The sequence below is a fragment of the Phocoena sinus genome, chromosome X, assembly GCF_008692025.1.
Source record: "Phocoena sinus isolate mPhoSin1 chromosome X, mPhoSin1.pri, whole genome shotgun sequence".
Classification (NCBI taxonomy): Eukaryota; Metazoa; Chordata; class Mammalia; order Artiodactyla; family Phocoenidae; genus Phocoena; species Phocoena sinus.
This window is the reverse complement of record NC_045784.1, coordinates 15,558,881-15,573,913: the sequence shown is the minus strand read 5'-3', so window position 1 is coordinate 15,573,913 and position 15,033 is coordinate 15,558,881. Positions and strand designations below refer to the sequence as shown.

Genomic DNA, 15,033 nt, shown 5'->3' with positions numbered 1-15,033 from the left:
AAGATCCCACAAGCCGCATGGCTTGGCCAAACAAAAAAGAAAATGAAAGATCTTAAAAGAAGAATTGCCGTTTTCTAATCCACATAAGGCTCCAAATGGGCTAGCGATACCCTGATGGTCTTCTGGTATTTGTGTTGTAGAAAAGAACTCCGAGGTCAATTTGGGTTTTGTTCGGATGTAGATAACTTCTTTTTTTCTGCCTAGATGCTGTTATGCTGTTAGGACTTTTCCTTTTCCTTGGAATGGAAATTTTAAATTATCAGAATATATCTAGGGGTTTTCTTCTAGCAACCTTAAATGTTGTTTCTACTCCTATTTTTCTAATAGTTTCCACTAGAAATCTTGTAACTTTTAGGTTGAACTTTTCATAATTGCTTTATATGTTTTGTTCACTAATGCATCACAAATGCCTAGAATGGCAGGCGCATAGCAGGTGTTCAATAAATGTTCTTTTACTTCTTTCAAGTTTCTTCATCTTCTTTCCTTATCTCAGCCGACTTCTGCAATTTTTGCCTTCTTTCAGCTTGTTATCACTATAGAGGTCATATCCTCCTGGCTTTCCTTCAGGAGACAACTTCATCTGCTTGTTACAAAAAAAAATTTTTTAGAACTATGTGCAGCTCTTAAATCTGCAGAGCAGTGAAAGACATGGGTATCACCCCAACTCCCACTTTTAACTCATCCTCACTAAGATAGGAAGAGATCCACCATGCTTGGTGTCTGGCAGCAAAACAGGTAGTTGGGGTTTTTAGCAACCTCAATTTCAAAGGCAGATTGATGCACCGGAGCCCAATTTCAAAACCTGAATCATTAGCAAACATCTTTCTCGTTGGGTTGGCTGGTCTGAGGCTGGGCCGCCTGTGGGCATCGGTCCAAGTCTTTTCCTATTCCCTTTGGACAGTTTGCCCTATTCTGGTTCAGAAAGTAGAACAGATAGCATGTATTGTTCAATCTATCCCCCTGGATTTTGCCAATGATCTTCAATGTTCAGTTAGTTTCTTAGCTTACAGAACTTTTATGAGTTTTTGGTTTTGCTTTTAAATAAATTCATGCCACCACCCTGAGACGCTACATGTAATATAGGTGTAGACAAAGGACAAATATATGAAAAATAACTCCAAAGAACTGTGTTTAAACTCGATTTATTCACAAAAGCACACCATTGCCCCCACAATGTCTGCAAGAGAATGTCACCAGCTGTAGTTAACAAGATAGGTGTAAACTGCTTACTTGTTTAAACAACGAGTTACTTAAGAGCTCACATTTTGGGTTGGGCCTGGGCCTCGTGGCGGCGGCGTAAAAAAAAAAAAAAAAAAGAGCTCACATTTTAAATAACAAACTAAGGATGTAATAAAATATATAAGTAAACACTAATGATAATTCCATGTCTCACCCTTAATTTTGCCTCAAAATAGGAATTATATTACTTTGGAATGCAGAAAGACAGAGGTTCCTGAATTGTACTACTACCTTCATGAGTGAATAAGCTATATCAAGGCATTTAACATTTCCCAGAATAAATTTCTACAACTGAAAAAAAAGTTAGAAAGAGAATGAAAAATAAATTTTGTGAATAGTAACAAACAGAAAAATACCTCTAGGGCTTATATTTCTTTCTTTAATTTATTTTATTTCTTTTTAAAATTTAATTTAATTTTATTATTATTTTTTGCAGTACGTGAGCCTCTCACTGTTGTGGCCTCTCCCATTGCAGAGCACAGGCTCCGGACATGCAGGCTCAGCGGCCATGGCTCACGGGCCCAGCCGCTCCGCGGCATGTGGGATCTTCCCGGACCGGAATACAAACCCGCGTCCCCTGCATCGGCAGGCAGACTCTCAACCACTGCGCCACCAGGGAAACCCTTGAATTTTATTTATTTTTTTTAAACAGTAGGTTCTTACGAGTCATCAATTTTATACACAACAGGGTATACATGTCAATCCCAATCACCCAATTCATCACACACACACCCCCACCCCCTGCCACTTTCCCCCCTTGGTGTCCATACGTTTGTACTCTACATCAGTGTCTCAATTTCTACCCTGCAAACCGGTTCATCTGTACCATTTTTCTAGGTTCCACATATATGCGTTAATATATGATTTTTCTTTTTCTTTTTCTGACTTACTTCACTCTGTATGACAGTCTCTAGATCCATCCACGTCTCAACAAACGACCCAATTTCATCCCTTTCTATGGCTGAGTGATATTCCATTGTATACATGTACCACATCTTCTTTATCCATTCATCTGTCAATGGGTATTTAGGTTGCTTCCATGACCTGGTTATTGTAAACAGTGCTGCAATGAACACTGGGGTGCATGTGTCTTTTTGAATTATGGTTTTCTCTGGTTATACACCCAGTAGTGGGATTGCTGGATCATATGGTAATTCTATTCTTAGTTTTTTAAGGGACCTCCATACTGTTCTCCATAGTGGTTGAGCAGCTTTTCAAGTGCTTCTTGGCCATCTATATGTCTTCTTTGGACAAATGTCTACCTAGGTCTTCTGCCCATTTTTGGATTGGGCTGTTTGTATTTTTAATATTGAGATGCATGAGCTGTTTATATATTTTGGAGAATAATCCTTTGTCCGTTGATTCGTTTGCAAATATTTTCTCCCATTCTGAGGGTTGTCTTTTCGTCTTATTTATGGTTTCCTTTGCTGCGCAAAAGCTTTGAAGTTTCATTAGGCCCCACCTGTTTATTTTGGTTTTTATTTCCATTACTCTAGGAGGTGGATCAAAAAAGATCTTGCTATGATTTATGTCAAAGAGTGTCCTTCCTATGTTTTCCTCTAAAAGTTGTATAGTGTCTGGTCTTACATTTAGGTCTCGAATCCATTCTGAGCTTATTTTTGTGTATGGTGTCAGGGAGTGTTCTAATTTCATTCTTTTACATGCAGCTGTCCAGTTTTCTCAGCACCACTTATTGAAGAGACTGTCTTTTCTCCACTGTATATCCGTGCCTCCTTTGTCATAGATTAGTTGACCATAGGTGCGTGGGTTTATATCTGGGCTTTCTATCTTGTTCCATTGATCTATATTTCTGTTTTTGTGCCAGTACCACATTGTCTTCATTACTGTAGCTTTGAAGTATAGTCTGAAGTCTGATTCCTCCAGCTCAGCATTTTTTCCCTCAAGACTGCTTTGGCTATTCGGGGTCTTCTGTGTCTCCATACAAATTTTAAGGTTTTTTGTTCTAGTTCTGTAAAAAATGCCATTGGTAATTTGATAGGGATTGCATTGAATCTGTAGATTGCTTTAGGTAGTACAGTCATTTTCACAATATTGATTCTTCCAATCCAAGAACATGGTATATTTCTCCATCTGTTGGTATCATCTTTAATTTCTTTCAGCAGTGTCCTATAGTTTTCTGCATATAGGTCTTTTGTCTCCCTAGGTAGGTTTATTCCTAGGCATTTTATTCTTTTTGTTGCAATGGTAAATGGGAGTGCTTCCTTAATTTCTCTTTCAGATTTTTCATAATTAGCATATAGGAATGCAACAGATTTCTGTGTGTTAATTTTGTAACCTGCAACTTTACCAAATTCATTAATTAGCTCTACTAGTTTTCTGGTGGCATCTTTAGGATTCTCTATGTATAGTAACAAGTCATCTGCAGACAGTGACAGTTTTACTTCTTCTTTTCCAATTTGTATTCCTTTTATTTCTTTTCCGTCTCTGATTGCCGTGGCTAGGACTTCCAAAACTATGTTGAATAACCGTGGTGAGAGTGGACATCCTTGTCCTGTTCCTGATCTTAGAGGAAATGCTTTCAGTTTTTCACCATTGAGAATGATGTTTGCTGAGGGTTTGTCATATATGGCCTTTATTATGTTGAGGTAGGTTCCCTCTATGCCCACTTTCTGGAGAGTTTTTTGTTTTGTTTTGTTTTGTTTGCGATACACGGGCCTCTCACTGCTGTGGCCCTCTCCGGTTGCGGAGCACAGGCTCTGGACACGCAGGCTCAGCAGCCATGGCTCACGGGCCCAGCCGCTCCACGGCATGTGGGATCTTCCCGGACCGGGGCACGAACCCATGTCCCCTGCATCGGCAGGCAGACTCTCAACCACTGCACCACCAGGGAAGCCCTCTGGAGAGTTTTTATCATAAATCAGTGTTAAATTTTGTCAAAAGCTTTTTCTGCATCTACTGAGATGATCATATGGTTTTTATTCTTCAGTTTGTTAATATGGTGTATCACATTGACTGATTTGCGTACATTGAAGAATCCTTGCATCCCTGAGATAAATCCCACCTGATCATGGTGTATGATCCTTTTAATGTGTTGTTGGATTCTGTTTGCTAGTATTTTGTTGAGGAATTTTGCATCTATATTCATCAGTGATATTGGTCTGTAATTTTCTTTTTTTGTAGTATCTTTGTCTGGTTTTGGTATCAGGGTGATGGTGGCCTCATAGAATGAGTTTGGGAGTGTTCCTTCCTCTGCAATTTTTGGGAAGAGTTTGAGAAGGATGGGTGTTAGCTCTTCTCTAAATGTTTGATAGAATTCACCTGTGAAGCCATCTGGGCCTGGACTTTTGCTTGTTGGAAGATCTTTAATCACAGTTTCAGTTTCATTACTTGTGATTGGTCTCTTCATATTTTCTATTTCTTCCTGGTTCAGTCTTGGAATGTTATACGTTTTTTAAGAATTTGTCCATTTCTTCCAGGTTGTCCATTTTATTGGCATAGAGTTGCTTGTCGTAGTCTCTTAGGATGCTTTGTATTTCTGCAGTGTCTGTTGTAACTTCTCCTTTTTCATTTCTAATTTTATAGATTTGAGTCCTCTCCCTCTTTTTCTTGATGAGTCTGGCTATCGGTTTATCAATTTTGTTTACCTTCTCAAAAAACCAGCTTTTAGTTTTATTGATCCTTGCTATTGTTTTCTTTGTTTCTATTTCATTTATTTCTGCTCTGATCTTTGTATCTTTTCTTCTGCTAAGTTTGTGTTTTGTTTGTTCTTCTTTCTCTAGTTCCTTTAGGTGTAAGGTTAGATTGTTTATTTGAGATGCTTCTTGAGGTAGGCTTGTATAGCTATAAACTTCCTTCTTAGAACTGCTTTTGCTGCATCCCATAGGTTTTGGATCGTCATGTTTTCATTGTCATTTGTTTCTAGGTATGTTTTTATTTCCTCTTTGATTTCTTCAGTGATCTCTTGGTTATTTAGTCACGTATTGTTTAGCCTCCATGTGTTTGTGGTTTTTACGTTTTTTGCCCTATAATTCATTTTTAATCTCATAGCATTGTGGTCAGAAAAGATGCTTGATATGATTTCAATTTTCTTAAATTTACTGAGGCTTGATTTGTGACCCAAGATGTGATCCATCCTGGAGAATGTTCCATGCGCACTTGAGAAGAAAGTGTAATCTGCTGTTTTGGGATGGAATGTCCTATAAATATCAATTAAATCTATCTGGTCTATTGTTTCATTTAAAGCTTCTGTTTCCTTATTTATTTTCACTTTGGATGATCTGTCCATTGGTGTAAGTGAGGTGTTAAAGTCCCCCACTATTATTGTGTTACTGTCCATTTCCTCTTTTATAGCTGTTACCAGTTGCCTTATGTATTGAGGTGCTCCTATGTTGTGTGTGTATATATTTATAATTGTTGTATCTTCTTCTTGGATTGATCTCTTGATCATTATGTAGTGTCCTTCCTTGTCTCTTGTAACATTCTTTATTTTAAAGTCTATTTTGCCTGATATGAGTATTGCTACTGCAACTTTCTTTTGATTTCCGTTTGCATGGAATATCTTTTTCCATCCCCTCACTTTCAGTCTGTATGTGTCCCTAGGTCTGAAGTGGGTCTCTTGTAGACAGCATATATATGGGTCTTGTTTTTGTATCCATTCAGCAAGCCTGTGTCTTTTGGTTGGAGCATTTAATCCATTCACTTTTAAGGTAATTATCGATATGTATGTTCCTATGACCATTTTCTTAATTGTTTGGGTTTGTTTTTGTAGGTCTTTTTCTTCTCTTGTGTTTCCCACTTAGAGAAGTTCCTTTAGCATGTGTTGTAGAGCTGGTTTGGTGGTGCTGAATTCTCTTAGCTTTTGCTTGTCTGTAAAGCTTTCGATTTCTCCATCGAATCTGAATGAGATCCTTGCCGGGTAGAGCAATCTTGGCTGTAGGTTCTTCCCTTTCATCACTTTAAATATATCATGCCACTCCCTTCTGGCTTGTAGAGTTTCTGCTGAGAAATCAGCTGTTAACCTTATGCGAGTTCCCTTGTATATTATTTGTCATTTTTCCCTTGCTGCTTTCAATAATTTTTCTTTGTCTTTAATTTTTGTCAAAAAATTACCAAGTGTTTTATATTTCTTCCAGTATTCTCAAGATCCTCCACCTCATAAAAACCATGCCTCAATCAGTGAACAACCATACTGAACACAGAGACTTGTAACCAAAACTCATTCCTGCTACTGACTGTCTAAAGTTCCTCAGTCATTGCTTTATTCCCAGAATCAACTGTCCCTTCTTAAGATGTTGGCAAAGCAACCGATTGGTATTAACAATCATAAGAGTTACTAAGTTATTTTAAATGCAGTTACATAACTTGATTTAATTATGCTTTGGAACAGTGAATTCTCCAAACCAATCATACACTGTTGTAAGGAAGTAGCAGGAGTCATTGTTTTAAATTTTTGTTCTGTAATTTAAAATATCCAACATGCATTATGAAACAGAACAGAAAAAAATACTGATTTTATTTTACTCTCCTATTCATGGATTAAAACATTCCAAAGGTTATGCTCTACAATTCATTTTCTAATTATTCTCTGAGGAAGCCCTTCCTTGGGAGAAATTCTTTATTTTTTCATCTAGATAGCAGGAATACAACTTGACAACTAAAGTATTTTAAAATATTTCATTTGGTTTGCAAATATCACACTGTCTAAGTGTTTTCAAACACTGACGTGCTCATTCAGCAGAAGCAAAATCCTACAAACATAAATATTATCACCTTATAGACAGATATGGTAACTGAAAAAGTATGCTTTATTTTAGGTTATTATTTTTCAGTACTTTTGTGCCAGGGTCTGTGCTTCCCATGTAGTATTTCATTTAATCTTCAAATGAATACTCTGAAGAGAATCTTATCATCATGTTCATTTTACAGATGAGAATGTACTGAATTTTAAAGAAGTTCCATAATTTGCCCCAAGATCATACAACTAAGAAGTAATAGGGCTAAATATTTAAACCTGGGAAGATTGATTCTGGAGGCCATCTCTCAACCATGGCAATGCTATTCACTGTTGCAAGCCATGTATGTAAGTTCTACTGTTGAAAAGGATATATTCTGAAACACACACACACACTCTCACTCCTGGGGAGGGGGAGGCATGATTATTTCTCTTCTGTGTTTTCTCAAAAGTACATGTTAGCACCAACAAAACATTTCAAATAGTTTTCTAATGTCTGTTATACTTATACAACTAAAAGAATGTGCAAATATTTCATTGTTTCCACCTTTATCTATATTCCAAGTTGTATTTCACAGAATCTTCTCAACTTAGACAAATTGTTTAAATTATTTTTACATTATGAGCAAAATTATAAAATGGGAGTAAATTCAAGCACAGGATACATTCCACGGCAGGTAGATACAATGGAGCTAATAGAAATACAAAACATTATCCAGCATACACAATGATAAAAACCAGACTGTTTCCTAAGAAATCCTTTAAATATCTTTTCTTGACTTGTATTATTTATTACTTGTAAACTACCATAGTCTGCCAATACTAAAAGTTAGATTAACTACTAAATTTTAGTACTGCAGACTTAATCAGGAAAGATTAATACCCAGGGGAGCATTTCAGTCAGTCAGCTAAGAACTATCTATTGGGCCCCCGCCTTATGTGAGGTTTTTTATTTGACATCCTAGGTTTAACATGAGTGAGTAAATAAAGCATCTCATACATACAGAAGCTTACATCCTGGTGTGTAATAATGCATGACAGTAAGTAAAAGTTTATGACAAAAGTTAAAAGGTACGATGAATGTTATATGATATGCTACAGAAGTTTAAAACAGATTGATCATGTTAATATAAAGAAAAAACTGCATACCCCTTTGAGATTTAAGTTTATAATATGTTGGTTTATTTGCTTCTGATCTCTCTCTATCTGAAATGTGAAATATCATAAATATGTCTTCGTTCATTGCCATTCCTTCTCTCCCCAGAGGTAACTTTCACTCTGAAGTTGGTATGTACTGTTCCCATGCACATTTTTATTACTACCGATGAATTTACCCATAAGCAAATTTACTACTATTTTGTACATTAAAAATCATATAACTGGCATGTTATTGTACACATCTTTTTGCAACAGTTTTTTTTTTTTAAGTACAACATGGTATATCTGAGATTTAAACATAAATCTAGTCAACTGGGGATAATTGTGGCCCCCAGGGGACATGTGGCAATGTCTGGAGACACTTTTGGTTGTCACTATGGGGTGTGAGGGGTACTTACATCTAGTGGGTAAAGGCTACGGATACTGCTGAACACCCTACAGTGCACAGGACAGTCCCCACCACAAAGAATTACCTGGCCCCAAATGTCGAAAGTGCTGATATTGAGAAACCCTGCTCTAGATTATTCATTTTAACGGTTTTGTAGTAGTCCACTATAAACACTCCCCCTTAAAAGAGACACTGACCATTTGTTGAGATCAGGTAAAGCTTTGGAAAAGACTAATACACTGTGAAAAGAAATTTTAGTTGAAAATGGGATGATTAAAAGATTAATTCTTCAAAAATTATTAAAGCTATTAATCATGGCACTAAAATGTCTACATTCATCTCATTTTCATAAAACAACAATTACTTTTATAATAACTTTTGCAATATGGCTCCATTAGAGCATTATACAGTGAAATACCAAAAGATAAATTAAAACATATTCTTTTTTGTTGTTAAAAACTCTCACATTTTAAAAAGCATTATAAGGAAAACTCCCAATGAATTTACTTCATGTTCAGACTCTAAAAAGAGTATAGTCTTATGAAAATAGTACTACATCATCAAGAACATGAGAGAGCATGCAGCCAAGAAAGATGTGGGAAGTGGGATCTTACAAAGAAAGAGTCTTCTATAAAACAACTGCCTTCAAGCCAAGTCAGTAATAAAATTCCTACATAACAAAATCTATTTTCTCCTTTGTTTCCGATAAAACATCAAATCCCTTCTACCAAAGAGAAAAACAAACACTGTATGCTAACGCACATATATGGAATCTTAAAAAACAGTACTGATGAGCCTAGTGGCAGGGCAGGAATAAAGACTCAGACGTAGAGAACGGACTTGAGGACACAGGGTGGGAAGGGGAAGCTGGGACGAAGTGAGAGAGTAGCACTGACATATATACACTACCAAATGTAAAATGGATGGCTAGTGGAAAGCTGCTGCATAGCACAGGAAGATCAGCTCAATGCTTTGTGATGACCTAGAGGGGCGGGATAGGGAGGCTGGGAGGGAGGCTCAAGAGGGAGGGGATATGGGGATATATGTATACATATGGCTGATTCACTTTGTTGTACAGCAGAAACTAACACAACGCTGTAAAGCAATTATACTCTAATAAAGATATAAAAAAAAAAAATCCCTTCTACCCCCTCTGGTCTGGATCTGCCCTCTATGAATCTTTATTGAGATGTAAAATGAGAATAAGTAAAAGTAAAATATTTAGACAGCATGCCTAACCATCCCCTCATCTTCCCCCTCTGAACCTGGTCCTGTCTCCTGTCCCGTATCTCAGTGAACCCTAGCCAGAAATTTAGGATCACTCTTCCCATCTCTGCAATCCCAAATCCATCCAGGTTATCACCAAGTGCTGTTGATTTTTGCTTCCTAAATCTTTTTCAAATTGGTCCACTGTTCTTCTCTACCTGGACACTCCCAGCTCAGTTGGAGCCCTTGGCATTCCCACCTGGGGTACTGCCTAACCTCCTAACCCTTTTAATGTCTGCCACTCAGCAACGAGGCTCTTCATTTGCAAAGGAAAATCTGATTTGACTGCCCCACCATTCCCCTTAGAACTCTCCCCAAACTCCCTTGCCCTAAGGACCACATCAAAGCCCCTTCGCCTGGCCAGCAAGGGATGCTCTCCAACCTCCTCTCCCTAGGTCTCCCTTGCTTGCTGAGCCCTCACCATCCTCATCACGATCTCTCCTGCTATTGAGCCTGTTCCCTTTCCTCCAAAAAGCTTGGCCCTCCCTGTGCCATTCAACCCTGCACTATCCCTTAGGCCTTAGCTCAATCCTCACTTCCTCAAGGAAGTTTTCCCATAGCCCCGTGGCTAGGTCTGAAGCCCCAAATGCTCTCTGAGCAGACACCTCTCCTTCATAACTTGTATTAAAGTGACACCTTCACATATTTATCTGATTCTACCACTGGACTGCAAGTATGTAGGTGAGAAACAAATGTATGACCGGTCTAAAAGTATGCTGAACGAGAGAGAAAGATCTAGTGCAAATGTCTCATGCACTGCATCACCTATTCAAACCTCACATCTTGCCGGCCCAGGTTATGTGTCTGTTTGGACGTCATTTACTAATTCTGCCACAGCTTAACAGAGAAATACCTTTTCCTACCATAATTTTAAAAAGAATAAAAGACATTCCTTGGTATACAAGGAACTAAAACAAACAAACACAGAATACAAATATACACATTTATTGTTTTTAAGGACAGTGCATCCCTGGGAGACTTATTAAGATAGATCTGTTTCCTTCTTTCTTCAGAAAGTTTCAAAAAATGAAGATAATGAAAGAACATAAGAGCCTTCAAAACTTCATCTGGCCCTCTCCAGAAGTCCTTCAGCAGGCAGGAATCTGAATAAGCTCTTAAAGTTCAGAAGAATTATACTGTCTTGATTAAGAATCTCTTTTGCTATTTGGCTACTCTGGCCTCCTGCAGATGTTAAAAAGGCACTGCAAAACCAATATGGCTGGGGCTTCCCTGGTGGCGCAGTGGTTGAGGGTCCGCCTGCCGATGCAGGGGACATGGGTTCGTGCCCTGGTCCGGGAAGATCCCACATGCCGCGGAGCGGCTAGGCCCGTGAGCCATGGTCACTGAGCCTGCACATCTGGAGCCTGTGCTCCGCAACGGGAGAGGCCACAACAGCGTACCGCAAAAAACAAACAAACAAACAAAAAAAACCAATATGGCTTTCTTTTTGTTAAAAATTCTTCCATGGCATTGGTATAAAGTCTTTGCAGTTACTAGGTTGCCAGTAAAATGAATGCAGTTACTAGGTTGCCAGTATTTATCAAGTTATATGAGAAGCCTTACTAAATTAAAAAATTATTATTTATTGACTCATTTCTCCACCTGAAACAAGGATTGCTCTCCTTCACCATCACCTCTATTCCATTCTGTGACAAAACTAAAAGATTTCCTCTAATCTGGCAAAATGTAATATGAAAACAGATGTCACATAATTACTAATATCTAACATGTGTGTGGTATGGGATACTCCCAGTGAAGGAAATTGTCAAACACCTGGAACTAGCTAATACATGGCTCACAGTGCTGTATAGCAACATGGTCCCCAAATCCTCAGTGCACACGTGCTACAAATGCTTCCAGTCATTTTGTATTAGCGGAGTTCCAGGAAATGTAGAAGAGGGGTAAAGCTTGGGCCGATACGGAACAGAAAGAAGGGAGGAGCCTCTAGAGGTGAGATATAAGAACATGAGTTTAGTGGGAAGAGAAAAATCAAAGGGAGAGGCTCTCTTGAAAATGTAAGCCACATTCTTAAGGAAGCCACTAGAATTTCCATAGTAAAGTCCTGAACTGTTTTTACTTGAACATTACAAGTGAGTGTACCCAGTAAGGCTGTGAGACTTGGAGCCACCTAGATGGCTGACATCTGAGTGCCACAAATATAAGAATAAAAAACACAGAAGTCTAGGACCATTTAGCTGATAAATGCAAACAAACTCACACACCTAGTAAGCCTTTATAAGTACTTTTAATATGGCCCAGTATAACTGTTAGTGGATCAATATCAACCTGAAAGGATATTGGCTGACAATGTCAAAGGATGTAACCATGACGAACTAAGGAAACTAGTTCATACAGAATTATACACTTAAAATGGGTACCTCTTATTGTATATAAGAAGGTACATTCTTTGTATGTAAATTATACCTCAATAGAGTTTTTTTGAATGGAGTTGATTTTAAATGCATCATTTAAAAATAATTCACCTCATAGTTATAGACTAATATAAACTGACTACCCTAGTTATTATGACAGATTAGGTAGTTAATGAAATGTTGAAAAAATAAAAGGTAGTTATCAAGATAAAAGATGAGGCACCCAAAGAACAATTTTCACTTTCCCCTCTAGCAAAGCAAATAGCAACTCTCTTCACTAGAAAGAGATAGGTGAACTTTCAAAACAATTTAGCTCCATATTTATAGATCATACAAAATTCTAGGTGTACTTAATTTCATATAGCCCACACTTCCAGACATTATATACAGATGCTCTCAAACCACCTTGTCTACACCAAACTCAGACTTGGTATTGTCAGCAAATGAATGGAAATTTCAAAGAGTACATGGTAGACAGCATTTCAGTTTAGTAATATTAACCATCATGTTCGTACTGTAGTTATTGTGCAATTGTGTTACAATTTTATTTCATTTTGCCTTCATTTTATAACAATGAATAGATAATGAGAAAATGAAAACTCCATTTCTAGTGATCAAGTAATTGAGACAAAGATAGCATTAATTAGGCATGCCAAATGCAGGCAATCTACAACCTCAATCAGACAATCCTTGGATTTAAGCTGTGTTCAATAGTGGACAAAATTTAAATGATGGAAATACATCCTCTAAGACTAAATCTAAGATGTGCCAAGAAAATGTAGCGCTTTAATTTTCTACAACTGATTTAACCTTGCTTTTCAAGCTCTGACTTTGACTTTAACTTGCATTCTGTAGTAGCTCAGCCCTTGTTTGTTTATAGTTTCTTTCTGGCAAACGCTCAGTTTCTCCCTTCAGATTTTCTCCCTGCTCCTACCAAGATGGCAGATGGGTGTATGGATGTGGGTGGGGTTATGTAACTTCACTGTGGTAAGGGAAGGGCTCATAGATAAACATGCACGGGCCCTTGTGCTGTCCCCTGGGGCTCTATGGTCCCCAAGACAAGGTTCCTTATAGGCCTGGACCCCAGACACTGGCCTGATGCTAATGCTGGACCCCGTGCAGGCTATGGGCTCAGGTATGTGCTCTTGGCTTAGAGCCAAGGGGTCTGGCCTGGTTGTTTGGCTCCTCAGTTTTAATTGGTAAAGCCATCTAGATGCTGCAATCTCATTTACACCTGCTACCTGGCCAACAACTATAGCGTTGCTATCAGCTTGCCCCTCAACACAGCATCCCCACTGACAGGTTCACTGGCTCTCAACCTAGCTACCTGGGGTGTGTAGTAACTTTGGGATTCCTTGGAAGACACTCACAAGCTGAAGGAGGCCTAGGCATCCTCTCTCCGCCTAACTACATCATGCCACATTTTACTCTGCTGTCACTGCTTCCATTGTGACGAGGCAACCTTGCAAGGCAGTTTCTTCCTTGAGTTCCAAGAGGGGAATGGGGCATAAGCATGCTTCTCTTTGGGCTTTACCCTCAACCTACCGTCCTCCTAAACCCAGAATTTCAGTCCCCTGAGGTGGTGGGAGGGGTGGGGGAAGAGAATGTCAAAACTTGCCTGCCTTAACTCTTCTCTTCTATCCACATTCCTTTGGTACCTGGAAGGGCTGTCTTTTCTCTTTCAAGTCTCAAAGGAACTTCCCCTAGGAAGAGGCATTCACCCTAAGTCTCTCACATGGAACCATGATAAGAAAAGATCAGGACAGAAAAACCAATTCACTGACCAAAGATACATCACCAGGTATTCCAGAAAGATTATCTGTTAAATATATAAACATTCAGGTATAATGACAGAAGAATAAACAAAGGTTTAGAATTAAAATGGACTGATGATCCACATAAAAATACATGGCCCAAATGAAGGCAAACATCTATTTTCTGTTGAACTAGTTATAGAGACAGCTTGGTACAGATTCCTTGATTGAGAGAAGAACTGACTGTGCCTAACTTTCTCACAGCCAATTTTCCCAGTAAATTATATAGATACCTTTGAAGTCAGCATACTAAGTTTTGCAGACATTGGTGGGTAAACAATGTACAGAACGCTAACAGCAGATTGTTATAGTAGCAATGATAATTACTACTATAAAGGCAAGTTGCACTGCTTCCTGGGAGCCTAGCAAAAACCAGACCCATGAGTATAGACTCATACCTTCTGCTCAAGTTAGAGACAGTATAGCTAAAATGGTTATTAAATCATTGCTTAAGAATATCTGATTCTATTCTGCTTTTATTAATCAATAAACTGATGAATTATGCATATGTATATATAAAATATAAAATCTATGATTCTTGATTTTGGGCAAATACTTTGCCCTAATTTGACAACTTCCTATAAAATAAGAAAACGAGTAAAGCCTGGTAAAGAAAGCTAACACACTGTCAGGGAGGAGGAAATTCATGCGCACAAAGGTCTCCTAGAAATAGGACCTAAGAAGTGGCCAAAGCAGGCTGCTTTTATACTTTTTAGACAAAGAAACAATAAGTTTGTGAGGAATTGACAGGACAAAGAAACTTGGGCTTTGGGTGCTCAATTAGTGAAGAATTTTAAAAGAGCTTGGGCTTGGGGTAGTAAATTAAAGAAGTAATAAGGTTTATATATACAGGCTTCTCGGCTCCAGATTTCCTATCTCTGATGATGAGGGTGTCCCTCTATCTCTGGATACAGTGAGTGCACCTTTCACATGGGAGATTTATTTTCTGCTTTTAGGGGGACAGAGGTAGGTCAGAGTTTCCTTCTTGCATCAGCTGTTTCTCAAGCAACGTCAATTCAAAATAATCAATATGCCATTGTGGCATATTTTGGGGTGACCCACCTTGAGTCCCAGCATCACCGAGGCTTAGTTTTTTCCAATTCA

The 15,033-nt window shown here is 38.3% G+C and overlaps 1 protein-coding gene across 4 annotated transcripts in view; it reads right to left on the bottom strand.

The window, feature by feature from the left end:
• CDKL5 (cyclin dependent kinase like 5) overlaps positions 1–15,033 on the bottom strand; it is a 185,226-nt gene that overhangs the window by 76,104 nt on the left and 94,089 nt on the right. The window lies entirely within an intron of this gene.